This window comes from Coptis chinensis, chromosome 9 (assembly GCF_015680905.1).
Source record: "Coptis chinensis isolate HL-2020 chromosome 9, ASM1568090v1, whole genome shotgun sequence".
NCBI lineage: Eukaryota > Viridiplantae > Streptophyta > Magnoliopsida > Ranunculales > Ranunculaceae > Coptis > Coptis chinensis.
Genome location: NC_141464.1, coordinates 56,129,965 through 56,145,170, shown reverse-complemented (window position 1 = coordinate 56,145,170; position 15,206 = coordinate 56,129,965).

Sequence of the window (15,206 nt, the reverse complement as noted above, 5' to 3'; positions counted from 1 at the left end):
GAGTTCATGTAAAAATTTTATTCTTGACAACTAGTTGCTATTGCCTTTGAATATGTTTACAATGGACAAGTAGGAGTTTTTTTAATTTCACTTTTTGTGTAAATGTGGTTTTACATAACTAAAAATTAGGAATAATTATGTAATATATTGTTTATAAATAGTGAATTCAGTCTTTATCCCTTAAATGTCTCCCTTTGAAACCCAAGTTTAACTAGGGAATTCCTTTAATGGTGTTCATCATCCCTTACAGGTAACACAATTCCTTCTTCTCTAGATATTCTTTGTGGTTGGACACCTAATTAAAATATTTTGATGATTTCATTTGTACAAATGGTATACTTTTGTTGTTTAGAAGTATTAACACCTCATGTTTCTTATATAGTTATGGTATCTGGACCTGGTCGTCGACGTGCATATGCTAGTGTTCAGGCTCAATCCACTCAGGATGGTTCTTGTAATGGCGATAAACTCATTCATTCTTATGTCTTTTTTTTTCCTTACATATATTATTTTAGATTCCTAACTAACTATTTTTATGCATTTTAAATAGCTTCTGTACAGAAAAAAAAAAAGTTAGAGGGAAGGCGAAAAATAAATTTCTCACAAAACACATCAAGCGAGGGGGTGGGAAACCAATAATAGAGATTCCTTTTGGGACAACGAGGACTATAGTCGATTGGAGCCAAGAATGGATCAATGAGCTTGGCATCATTGCAAAGTATTTCATGCCACAGTTTGCCCATAAATGGAAAGATGTGGATGGCGACGCAAGAACGCTTTTACATGACAAAGTTTTGGTAATTGACTCATACATAATGGTGACTCAATATTTCTAGCTTAGTTTTTTAAGTTTATTGCAAAAAATTCTTTTGGTGGGTTATTTCTTTTCACATTTGTTTTTGTAGGAGAAGTTTGGAATGGATATGAGTCAACCACATGTGGTGTCAGCTGTGAATGAATATTTAAGGGACCGCTTTAAAGATTTCAGGTGTAAGCTTCACACACACTATGAGAAGCTTCCAAACAATATAAACAAAAGCGTGAGCCCCCATTCAACAGGTGTTTCACAAGAGGCTTGGGAGAGTTGGTGTGATTTTTGGGAGATTGAAAAGTTCATGGTAACTGAGAATTGAATCATCTATTGTTGTTTTGTTTTGATAATTGATGCGTTATAATCAATACAAAATGTATTTGTCTATATACAGAATGTTAGTACCAAAAACAAGTATAGTCGCTCGTGTTTAACAACTGGCCACCGTGGTGGTTCAAAGTCTTTTATGCGGAGACTAGCTGACATGGTATAACCAACTGCTCATTACTTAAATGATGGACACTTTTTTGTCTGTGGCTATTTCCGTACTATCATTCTAATATGTCTCTTTGGAAATGGTACAGGTTGATCCCAAGAGCCAACAAGAGCCTAGTAAGATTGAATTGTACAAAAATACCCATTATAGTGAGAAGAAAGGTTGGATTTCTCGCCAAGCTGAAGAGAACTATGTAATTAAATGTCTTATCTATTTGTATGTTAAGTTTTGGTATTTATTTAATATTAATTTCTGATCTAACTAATTCTACAGGAGAAAATGCGTGAACTCAGATCTCAGCCTCTTGAAGAAGGCTCCAATCCATTGACAAATCAAGATATATTTGACAAAGTATTGGGTGTAAGACGCGGATATAATAGAGGTCTTGGTCATGGACAAGCTGTTACATCAAGTAGAGTTGGAGGCGGATTCGTGAATGTAGAGGTGGATCAGCTGAGGAGGAGGGCAACAGATGCAGAGAACCAGCTAGAGGAGTTGCGTAATGCAACCCAAGAGAGAATGGATACCCAACAACAGACAATGAATGCCCAACAAGCTAGAATCGATGAGCAACAATGTGCATTAAACTTTCTTATGTCGAAGTTCCAGGGTGGTCCTTAATTGTGGTACGAACTCCTAACTTTGCTCTTTTTATAATTTTTGGTTAGTTATGTTTGCATTATTCATTAGTAGAAATAATTCTTATACTATCCATTTCTACCTCATTTGCGTAGCTAGTATTGAAATCATTGAGTTGAAGCGACTAAAGTTGTCGTCTATGCTGGACAATTGGTTGTAGAGTTGGTTGCACCTAACCATATAACGTTGATGCTGGTGTCCAGCAAGAACTCATTGAGCCATGCCTTTTTCAGAGGCTAGGAGGCGGGTGGGGGGGACTCTAAAAACCTGGTTTTAAGAGCCATCTACTTACTGTTTATGTTGTTGGATTTGGGAGCAGGCATTAACTTTCTATAGATGAACTAGGTGGTGAGAACTGTTAGAATTCAAGAGGTTATTGTTTATATGATCGCATTCAAGCTTTTGTGTAGTATATATGTGGACTGCAGTTCACTTTTAGTGTATATTGGATTATTGTTTACAGTGTTTTAGGAAGCAAAGGAGAAAGAGGTTTATTTAAGTATAAAGAGTGAGCACTCGCAACGTGTGTGTGTGTGTGTGTGTGTGTGTGTGTGTGTGTGTGTGTGTGTGTGTGTGTGTGTGTGTGTGTGTGTGTGTGTGTGACTATTTGCTCTTAATCCGTGGGTATGTGTGTGGGAGTGTGGTGCAGCTAAGGGGAGGTGCTATTTCAGCAAGGGGGAAGGTGATTGAGTGCACTGGAGGTATGCGGAGAGTTAATACAGTACTATAGAATATCATGCATACTCAGTTTCTTTAAAGGATCGGAACACCAATTATCGTGTACTCTTCATAATATTTATATTGGATTTTGTCGCCTTGAATATTGATATTTATTATACGGAGTTTTGAGTTTGAGTTACCATTTCATTGCATGTGAAGTAAATGTAGCCATATATTTGTTGGTATATGTCCGAATAACTTGTTAATGGGGTACTATTTTTTTTTTTTTTTTTTCAGGTTCAGGAGTGAGTTTAGGAATGGAAAGAGCTATTGGTGGGTCTGTATATGTGGTAGAAACTTAGTCTTTCTTTTGTTGGTGAATTGGACAAATAGATTTTGTCGACTTTGGGGTAGAAGCATAAATGTAGGATGTAGGATATTTCCTTTTCATGCTTATTGGTTTAAGAATGGATTATATCACTCTTATTTTGCTTTGTAGAAGAGATGATCTCAATACATGACATTTGGATATTGTTGGTTAAAGTTTATGCTTCTTTGTATTTTTCTTTTTGGTTAAAAGTGTAGTAAAAATGCAGGTACATGAAACCTATATGATTGAGCAAAAGCAGGAAAAAAAATTAGCAAATTCGGAAAGATCCATAAAAATTGTAAAAACTTTTGGCAGCATTCTAGACTGTCACAGAAGACCAGCTCTTACCAATGACAAAAAACGTAGGAAATAATAACGTATAGCGATGTTAAAAAACGTAGCCAAAACTAGATTTAATTTAAAAACATCATACCATTTACTACGATTACCAATGTTGTTGGTATATCATCTTTGGCTACATACACAAAAACGTGGCTTAAAGTCAACCACCAGCGACGATTACAAATGTCATATAACAATCACAAGAGACAAAGTTGAAGACTTTATGTGACAATTAAAATCGTCGCTATTGCTATAAGTAAAGCAACGTTTCACATAACGTTACCACAGAATAACTTTTTGCCACGTTTCTAAATGCAAACGGGAACTAGTGTTTGTGACGATATGTTTCGTTCTAGCGACACTTTATAACGTGCCTAAAGGTGGGCCTGTAGCGACAATCATATATCGTCGGTATAGATCATTTGCGACTATATCATTTGCCACGTTTGCGTGACGGTCAACAAATCGTCGCAACTGACTATTAGCGACGTTTTATTATGTTTTCGCAACAGTTTTTTTCGCCACTAAAAATCTTATCTGTTGTAGTGTTTTAGTACTTCTCCTCATACACCTCTTCGAATAGCTAACATTCTTACCATTCACTCAGTGTGTAGGAACGGATTCTGGAACCCCGACGTTGCAAAGAACCATGTCGGTGCAGAAACCGACGAAACTTGTTCCGCTGACAACATCTTCACTGCATTATGCAACGTATTTAATCCCATGGAAGGCCTTCTTTTAATGCAACAAGGACTGATGACATTATTCAAACGTCAGAACATTATCATCACCAGTCTTCTTGAATTTCAGGACCTGCGGACAATAACCGAAGAGGAACAAGCACAATTCTTACACATCCACAACCAGTTCTTGGCAAATCACACTCTCATAATGGAGAACCACGCCGAGATTTACCAGACAGAAAGCGAAATGTTGCAACAGGCTATTGCACGGATTGACGACATAGAAAATCTTATAAATGGATCCCTCCCACAAAAGGATCCTCGCCGTTACTTGGGCCAATGACACCATTTAAAATTTTGCAATTTTATGTTCTTTGTCATTTTCTTTTTAGTTTTTAATTATAGTGAAATTTTCCTATGGTAATTTGTTTTTACTTAATCATTCTCATCTTATTCTAATATTTATTAATATTTGTCTATAGGTGGCATCTTTCTTTGTATGTCTTCTACTATGGCAGCCCCAAAGATAATTCCAGAACAATCCTTCCATTCGTTGCTGAATTCTCCTGCGTATGGACATCTCTTCAGAGATTTCATCACACGAGTTGGTTGGAACTCCCTTATTCTACACCCGGAGCAAATATATTCTCCAGGTTTGGCAACTTATTTTTACGATCACATGGAAGATCTACATGCTATACAGGGTTTCCCTTTGAATGGATTTACAATCCGTATTGGTAACACTCGACACTCTTTTTACGAGCCAACAGTTGCTATGGCTCTAGACCTTCCTCCTCTTCAGCCAGACCTCCCCATTCAATACATGATAGAGAATGACTTTAATGACTATTCTAGGGAAGATTTTGCTGCCTGGTATGGCGATGGCCTTGCTCACGCCGTCGATTGAAGCGTGCGAAGGCGGCGATGGCCAGACTTCACTATTCCACTAGCCAGTATGACCATGAATGTTGGAACTGCCATGTTATTTATTCTTCTGAACATCATGGGGGATTGGCATTTTTCCACTGCATCAAAGTCAGCTTGTAAGACATTCCATGCTTTGGCCCAGCAACATACCGCCTTTGACATTACAGACCTAGTAATTGAGAATCTTAAGAGGGCTCGGTTTTTTCGGCAGCACTATATCACCCTGCCAATTACAGCATGCAGGATAGTGAGGACGTACTTCCCGTAGTTTGCGGCCACCTTTCAGGACTGGGTAAAGGTCGACTCTATGTGTCCAACAAACAAGATAATTCGTTCTTTGCGATTTCGGACATGGCGACGCCCTGCAAGGTATCTAAAGAAAGTTCGTTCTTTCCTTAATGATGATAAAATGATAGCTCATCTGGACAATACAAAGAAGAGGAAGTGGAGTGAAGTCTGGAAAGCTATGATAGATTGGCGTGATGCAAATGAATGTCATTTCTACAGAGACGAAGCAAAGATGGACCATCCCCCAGTTCAAGGTTGGGGCATTATGAGTTGATGCATGTACATATTTGTTTTACGTTTTGATGTGAAATAAATAAATAACCTAACAGTGTGCTACTCTAACAGTGTGCTTGTACTTTTATGATGTATAATATATAGTGTGTTACAATAAATTTCTGTGGAAGATGTCAGCTATATTTTTGCTCAAGCCTCTCAGGTATACTCTTTCTTCCTCTTAACACTTTGAGGACACAACGTCCGACTGTTTGGGGGTGGTGAGATCCTTTCGAAAAAATTAGGCATGCATAGTTGTATATAGTTTACTTGATGTCTAAATAAACGTATTTAGTGACAAATTCTCGTTTCCCTTTCTATGATGAAAAATATTTAGAAATCTCACCCTAGGATTAGAATTAGGACTTGTTCTTAGAAACTTAATTTAATGCGTATGCAATAGTTTTTACATCTTTTCATGAGCATTCATGCACTGACTATCATTAAATGTACACAACAATAAGTTTCTGGGACCCACGGTTAGACAACTTAGTTTCCATATCCTGTAAGAATCTAACCAAAAGCCTCAAAATATGTGATATATGAGTAATGACACAGAGGAGTAGTTCTTCGAATAGAAGTTCACACGCCTACTTACTTGATCACTACCCAAATCCTAGGCGAGAATTTAGGCCTTCTTTGGATTGATATAGCCAAAAATTCACACCAAAAAAAAAAAATTTACCGCTAGTCGCCTAATTGAACCTTTCATTAATCCTTTTTACTTCAAAAAAAAATCATTACCCATCTATTAACCACAAATAAATAAGCCTACCTAGATGATGAGTATGAGAAATAGGATGAAGTGCAGAAAAATGAAGAGAAAACCTTGTCACAAATCAAAATCGTTACTGTTTTGAAAAGAAAAAAAAAAAATAGAAATATGTTTCCAAAAATCAAAAGAAATATCAAGGTTAGAATTCCCCCCAAAAATCAAATCAAAAGGGAATACAAAAGCTTGAAAAATACAAGTATGGAAACCCATGTTAGAAGCAGGAAAGAAAATAAGGATTCTCTAGTATAAATATCTTAAAGACCTTATTCTCTCATACTTATCATTTTTGAATTTTCCATTCCAGTTTCTTCTACACTACCTCCTAAGCCCCATAACACCTAATAAAGACCTCTAGTTCAATTAGGAGTAGGATAGTGTGATAATAAGTAGTAGTTGTGACTTCTCAACCTCGGCTCCTCTGATTGTCATTGAGTATGTGAGGAAACGTGTGCCCACTGCACACTGGAGATAGCAAAACTTGAGTGGAAAAATAAGAGAGAAATTGTGTTTCGACACATACCTGTGAGAACCTATTTAAGGACGCTATCCAAAGGATCCAGAAACGGCCCTGCTCGTACATTTCATTATAAGATCACTGCATGCATGCTCATACGTAGATGTTTTGATTATTGTATGTATATTAACTTGAAATTCGAAAGAATTAAATCATTGTTTCCCCCGCTAGTGAGATGTCTAGATACCTGAGATTAATTAAGGAAACAAGCCTTTGATACTGAGTCGTTGTAAATGAAGTTTGTGAGTATCTTCTCTGGAAAACTCTCACGAGGCTATAATTCGTCCACTAGGGAATTCCTAGTGGTTCAAGGCCTTGTTGCATACGGTCAATGCAACCGCACTCTGCGAAATGAGATTTAGCTTAGGACAACACATTTTTGACCACTTATCATTTTAATGTCTCTTCTTTGCTTGAGGACAAGTAAAATGCTGTTTGGGGGTGGTGTGATAAGCACCCAAAATTGTAATATTAAACCCCGAGAGACATAACATTTTGGTCGATTATGTGTTTAATAATCATGTAATAATTATATTTTCATACTTTTGCAGGTTTCCGCATTTAAAATGAATATAATGATAAAAGATGCATCGAAGTACGGGAATACTGGAATATTTGAAGTTTCCCACTCAACCCCAGTGAAGCCCAACAAAGCCTGACTAAAGCCGAAGTTTTCAAAAGAACAAAACCAGTGCAGAACGGGTCCACATATAAAGAAGCAGCAAACTTCCGAAGCTCACATCTGATAAATCTGGATGCGAACGTTGGCTAGTGAAACTGCCATAGCGACCCGGGCGAAGAACTTTACGCAAAGACAGAAAGTCGTAAAAACGACAAAATCGGCGCCGCCATTGGACACACTAAGAGGACCCACTCTATGGGCCCAAAAAGCATGACGAGTCAACATAGGCAGGTGGCAAGTGATGGTTTTAATTTGGTGCCACCTCGCAATATGGAAGACACGTACCAATTCAAAGTAGGTGGTTTGAATTGAAATTGGCTAAAAGACGAAACTTTAATAAGGTAAAAGACAAGACAAATAAGTAAAGACAAAACTTTGATTTTCAAAGTTTTGATCGTCTAAATTTACTACAGGACAAAACCAATTAATCTTTTCTCCAGCCATCCAACCTATATATATATAAGGGGTCTTCTTCATTATTCGTCTTCAAGATTTTCTTGCTCTAGCATCCGCTTAGCGGTTAGTTAGTTTTATTTCAAAGACTTACATTCCGTCATTTTCATTCCAAAGAACTTAAATACCGTAAGTCATTTTACCCTTAATAATGATCATTTCTTTTCTAGTTTAATTTTTGTCTGCATTTATTTACTTAATGTATACATCAAGTTTTATTATTCCTTCAATGACCAAGAGCTAATCCCCCATTTCGGGGAGAGGGTTCACCTTTCGTGTGAGAATCCAGATTAACTCTTTAATATTCTAGAATCACTGCTTAGGAATTAGGCATTGATTAGACATCCGGTCCCAAAATGACTAAGACTGTACAAATTTGGAGTGCTGATGCTCGAAGCGGTCTCGTCGGCGATCTAAAATGTCGTAGCGACTCTTTAGTGTCAGACATCTTTCCAATTTGTCCAGCTGATGTGGAATTGAGCCAGGAGCTGAAATGATATTCCAGAGATGAAATACTAGTTCAATTCCTTATGCTAGTGCGATGTGGCTTAGAGATGTGGCCATGCGCTAGGGATCAATACTCGACGTCGTCTCCGAACACGAGACGAATTAGAGATGTAGTGATATGTTAATATAAACTGTTAAAAAATGATTCTTGCATGAGTATGATTAACCCTCTTCTTGTTTCTCTATCTTTGTTTACCTACATCAAAATCACCGTATCAATTTACATTATTTGCATTACCGTTAAATTAATTAAACCAAGTAAAAAACTTAAAATCCTACTCACTAAAAGTTGTAATTCCAGTTGTGAACCTTTCCGATCCCTAAGATTTGGATGATCCCTTACTCGACCTATCCTACCAAACCCACGTGAGTAAGGTAACTTGACTAAAACGGACTACTATACGGACTTTGGACTTTGGACTTTGGTCTTCGGACTTCGGACTGTGGACCTCGGACTTAAGAAACTTAATCAAGAAAACCAATAAACGTACAATTAAATGTTTTTATCAAAGGGTAAGCGCCTTTGTGTTCTTGATTGTAGCCTCCGTCTTCGCCTCTTTACTGACTTACATAATGAGGGTCATTTTGGCCGTGACAAGACTCTCAAGCTTTTATCTAATTCATATTTCTGGCCATCTATGGGCAAGGAGGTCCAGAATTTTGTTGCTTTCGTTTGTCGTGTCGGTCTCTAAGGGATATGCTACTAATGCAGGTTTGTATATGCCTCTCCCAGTTCCCACTCACCCTTGGTGTGATATTAGTATGGATTTTGTTATAGGTCTCCCTCATACTCAACGAGGATTCGATTCTATTTTTGTGGTCGTGGAAAGATTCTCCAAGATGGCTCACTTCATTACCTGCAAAAAGACTACTGATGATGTCAATGTTGCACAATTATTTTTTCGTGATGTTTACCGTTTGCATGGCTTACCAGATTCCATTGTTTCTGATCGTGACATGCATTTCCTTAGTCATTTTTGGCATTATTTCTAAAAACTATTGTACACTGAGTTGAAATTTAGTAGTGCCTATCATCCACAGACTGATGGGACAGAGGTCGTTAACCGTTCTTTGGGTAATTTATTGCGTAGCTTGATTGGTACTAAGGTGAAATAGTGGGATTCTTTCATCTTACAAGCTTAGTTTGGTTTCAACCGATCGGTTAATCGGAGTTCTGGGTTTAGTCCTTTCCAAGTTCTCTACGGGTTCAATCCTCGGGCTGCTGCTGATCTAGCACCTGTCCCTGGCTTACACCCTGTTCATGCTACTGCTGCTGAGTTGATTCAGCACATTACGGATATTCATACTGCTGTTCATTCTAATCTCTTGGAATCTACTGCTAAGTATAAGGCTGCTGCTGATCAACATCGTAGACATGTTGAGTTTTGAGGTTGGTGACTTTGTTTGGGCGGTCCTCACTAAGGATCGTTTTTCTGCTAGTGACTACAATAAACTGAAACATCGCAAGCTTGGTCCTTTTGAAGTAGTTGAGAAGATCAATGCCAATGCTTATCATCTCCGTTTACCTAGTCATATCTAGACTTCGGATGTCTTCAATGTCCGACATGTCATACCATTCTGTGGTGATTCGTCTGACGATGAGGATGATTTAAATTCGAGGACGAATTCCTTCCATCTAGGGGGGAATGACGATATTCTTCCGAGAAGTACCTAGATGCATATGATGGTGTCGTGGAAAGTTTGAGAGAGTTGTTGTTAGTGGAGGTGCTTGGGCGTCGGCCGCTTTTTTTTTCCGACAGCGTGCACGCACTCGAAGTTATTCTTTTGGCTTTTATGAAAACAATCTTTTGTTTCGTTTGTTTTATGTAGGATTGGTTGGTGAACTCACCGCTTGTTTGTTTTAGGTTTAGAACGCCTATTTAAAGGCTTAGGAGAATTGTGACAGGATTATTCAGAGATTTTATTAAATTTATTCCATCATTTCTTGGTTAAAGAGCGATTATTTGATTGTTCGTTAGCTAACACACTTAGTATTACATTAGTAACTAAGATATTTTGAGTAGGCTTAAATCTTTGATCCTTTTACAATAAGTCACATATTAAATTAAATTTTCAATTAGCAGTTATATAAATTTTGATAATTTTCTAAAAACTTTATATATACCGGTTCGGTTTTAGTTCTTTGGGTACTCACCCAGTAAGAACCATTTGGTTCTGGTTCCAAATAGACTAGTTCTTTTTAGAACCACTTTTAATTAGTTCTTGGAAAAGGGGAACCAGAACCTCAATTTTTCTTACTGTTTCGGTTCCGGTTAAGTAGATACCCATTGACACCCCTAATCTTGATGGTTTAGTTAAAACCCGTCAAGGGATAAAATATTTAGCTGTCGTAAAAAGTCCCTTTTTTAGTAGTGCTTGATTTGACTTTTCTGCAAATGTGCAACATAGATTACGGCCCAAGGACAAAGTCCAATAATAATTTCGCCCCAAGTCCACCCTAAATTTTAATTATGAATTTAAGGAAAATCGGGCTGACATCATCAATCTTCACTTATAATTTTGGCTCAAGGACAAATTTTCATTAATAATTTTGTCTCAAGGACAAACCAGGATAACGTTATCATATGTAAATTTGTATTTAGATATGACAATATAAAATTACTCGGTTTTTCTTTACCTATTTAAATTTAAAGTTTCATATGAAAATGTAAATTTACATAGTATTTTATATATGAAAATTTAAATTTACATTGCTAATGTCAACCCGAGTTTTTTCTTTAAATTTGTAATTAAAATTCAAGGTGGACTTGGGGTGATTTTTTTTGGAAAATTGGGCTCTCAGCCCAATTACTTGAATGTGCAATAGAAGATGCCAAAGTTGGTTGTGTCTTTTTCATGTCAATTGAAGAGCCCACAAGTCCACAACAACTGTATATCTGTTTCTGGTCAAAGTAGCATGCATATGCTATTATGCATGTGTGGCCTGAGTTTCAAATGTTTATGAAGTAGAAAGCAACAACATAGACGAGAATGAATTTGTGGACATACAACATATTCATGTCCACAAGACACCAAATGTGATTGGTTCACCTCACCAAACCTAGTAAGGGGACTATTAGCACTAAAAGCAATGTCAAATATCCTTTTTTCGATATATATATTTTTTTAACAAAACCTAAAAGAAAATAAAATAAGAAGAATCCAAAAGATGTTGCATTGTTCATCTTCTCCCTTCGTCGACTACAATATCAAATTATGGCAAGCGACAAGTGTTATTTTAAATGGGTTCTTTGTGATCAAAATAAATATTTTAGGAGATGTACATTTGTTTGTAGCAGATTAAGGTAAACTCAAAACCCAATTTTCTAAATGATGAAAAAAAATAGTTCTTGAAGATGAAGAACTAGACTAGCTAGTTGGGAGCCATTGGCTATTTAATTTCATAAACGAATCATGCAAAAATGTCTCTTTTTAACAAATATAGACAAATTAAATTGATATTATTGTCCACCAATTGACAACTACATCTTGCTTCTTGTAACTTCTTCACGTGTCTTATGGATAGAACATGGTTAGTTGGTTATAGATTTGTAGGGATAAAGAGATGAAGAACGGAGAAGATTAATGTATATATTTATTTTTTCGCAAATCAAAATTATGCACCGAAATAAAAATAGAAGATGAATGTATATTGTTGTATTTTAAATTGGGTTTTTTAATGATACTTGAAAAAGAGGAATGATGTAGTGGTGAAGTGCTGGTCCGGATGTTAGGTGAGATGGACCAATCAATTTTTCATGTCTTGTGGACAGGAAAATGATGTATGTCCACAAATTCATTCTCCAACTCAGACCGCAATAGTGCGCTTTATTTTTCAATGATAAGTCAAAATGTCAAATACTCAAATCCTTTCAAATAGTGATATAAAATTCTCCCCAACAAGAAAAACAAATTATATTAACAAAAATTAGAAGAGTGGGATCTAAAATTCTGACACCAAAATTTCGAATTAAATTACTGCAGTGGATTACAATGCAAAGTTTTAGGCTTCCGCGCCAGGCACCTTCCAGTTCATGTTGGGCAAACCCAAAAAAAAATTATTACAAACTTCCCATTGACCTAACAAATATGTTTTGTGTTGGGCACCTCCCAAATACATCAAGTTAACCTGTTAGCAACCTCTTATAGTCATTTTGTTCTTTGCGATTTCGGACATGGCGACGCCCTGCAAGGTATCTAAAGAAAGTTCGTTCTTTCCCTAATGATGATAAAATGATAGCTCATCTGGACAATGCAAAGAAGAGGAAGTGGAGTGAAGTTTGGAAAGCTATGATAGATTGGCGTGATGCAAATGAATGACATTTCTACAGAGACGAAGCAAAGATGGACCATCCCCCAGTTCAAGGTTGGGGCATTATGAGTTGATGCATGTACATATTTGTTTTACGTTTTGATGTGAAATAAATAAATAACCTAACAGTGTGCTACTCTAACAATTGTGCTTTGTACTTTTATGATGTATAATATATAGTGTGTTACAATAAATTTCGTGGAAGATGTCACTATATTTTTGCTCAAGCCTCTCGTGTATACTCTTTCTTCCTCTTAACACTTTGAGGACACAACGTCCCATTTGTTTGGGGTGGTGAGATCCTCGAAAAAAATTAGGCATGCATAGTTGTATATAGTTTACTTGATGTCTAAATAAACGATTTAGTGACAAATTCTCGTTTCCCTTTCTATGATGAAAAATATTTAGAAATCTCACCCTAGGATTAGAATTAGGACTTGTTCTTAGAAACTTAATTTAACGCGTGTATGCAATAGTTTTTACATCTTTTCATGAAAGCATTCACGACCGACTATCATTAAATGTACACAACAATAAGTTTCTGGGACCCACGGTTAGACAACTTAGTTTCCATATCCTGTAAGAATCTAACCAAAAGCCTCAAAATATGTGATATATGAGTAATGACACAGAGGAGTAGTTCTTCCGAATAGAGAAGTTCACACGTCTACTTACTTGATCACTACCCAAATCCTAGGTGAGAATTTAGGCCTTCTTTGGATTGATATAGCCAAAAATTCACACCTGTAAAAAAAAAATTTACCGCTAGTCGCCCCACTGAACCTTTCATTAATCTTTTTTACTTCACCAAAAAAATCATTACCCATCTATTAACCACAAATAAATAAGCCTACCTAGATGATGAGTATGAGAAATAGGATGAAGTGCAGAAAAATGAAGAGAAAAACCTTGTCACAAATCAAAATCGCCATTGCTTCGTTTGAAAAGAAAAAAAAAAAAATAGAAATATGTTTCCAAAAATCAAAAGAAATATCAAGGTAAGAATTCCCCAAAAATCAAATCAAAGGGAATACAAAAGCTTGAAAAATCCAAGTATGGAAACCCATGTTAGAAGCGAAGAAAGAAAATAAGGATTCTCTAGTATAAATATCTCAAAGACCTTATTCTCTCATACTTATCATTTTTGAATTTTCCATTCCAGTTTCTTCTACACTACCTCCTAAGCCCCATAACACCTAATAAAGACCTCTAGTTCAATTAGAGTAGGATAGTGTGATAATAAGTAGTAGTAGTTGTGACTTCTCAACCTCGGCCCTCCTCGATTGTCATTGAGTATGTGAGGAAACGTGCCCACCGCATTTGGGAGATAGCAAAACTTGAGTGGAAAAATAAGAGAGAAATTGTGTTTCGACACATACCGTGAGAACCTATTTAAGGACGCTTATCCAAAGGATCCAAAACGCCCCGCCAGACATTTCATTATAAGATCACCGCATGCATGCTCATACGTAGATGTTTTGATTATTGTATGTATATTAACTTGAAATTCGAAAAGAATTAAATCATTGTTTCCGCCAGTGAGATGTCTAGATACCGAGATTAATTAAGGAAACAAGCCTTTGATATCGAAGTCGCCAGAAATGAAGTTTGTGAGTATCTTCTCGAAAACTCTCACGAGGCTATAATTAGATCCACTAGGGAATTCCTAGTGGTTCAAGGCCTTGTTGCATACGGTCAATGCAACCGCGACTCATGAAATGAGATTTAGCTTAGGACAACACATTTTTGACCACTTATCATTTTAATGTCTCTTCTTTGCTTGAGGACAAGTAAAATGCTGTTTGGGGGTGGTGTGATAAGCACCCAAAATTGTAATATTAAACCCCGAGAGACATAACATTTTGGTCGATTATGTGTTTAATAATCATGTAATAATTATATTTTCATACTTTTGCAGGTTTCCGCATTTAAAATGAATATAATGATAAAACATGCATCGAAGTACGGGAATACTGGAATATTTGAAGTTTCCCACTCAACCTCAGTGAAGCCCAACAAAGCCTGACTAAAGCCAAAGTTTTCAAAAGAACAAAACCAGTGCAGAATGGGTCCACATATAAAGAAGCAGCAAACTTCCGAAGCTCACATCTGATAAATCTGGATGCGAACGTTGGCTAGTGAAACTGCCATAGCGACCGCGAAGAACTTTACGCAAAGACAGAAAGTCGTAAAAACGACAAAATCGGCGCCGCCACTGGACACACTAAGAGGACCCACTCTATGGGCCCAAAAGGCATGACGAGTCAACATAGGCAGGTGGCAAGTGATGGTTTTAATTTGGTGCGACCTCGCAATATGGAAGACACGTACCAATTCAAAGTAGGTGGTTTGAATTGAAATTGGCTAAAAGACGAAACTTTAATAAGGTAAAAGACAAGACAAATAAGTAAAGACAAAACTTTGATTTTCAAAGTTTTGATCGTCTAAATTTACTACAGGACAAAACCAATTAA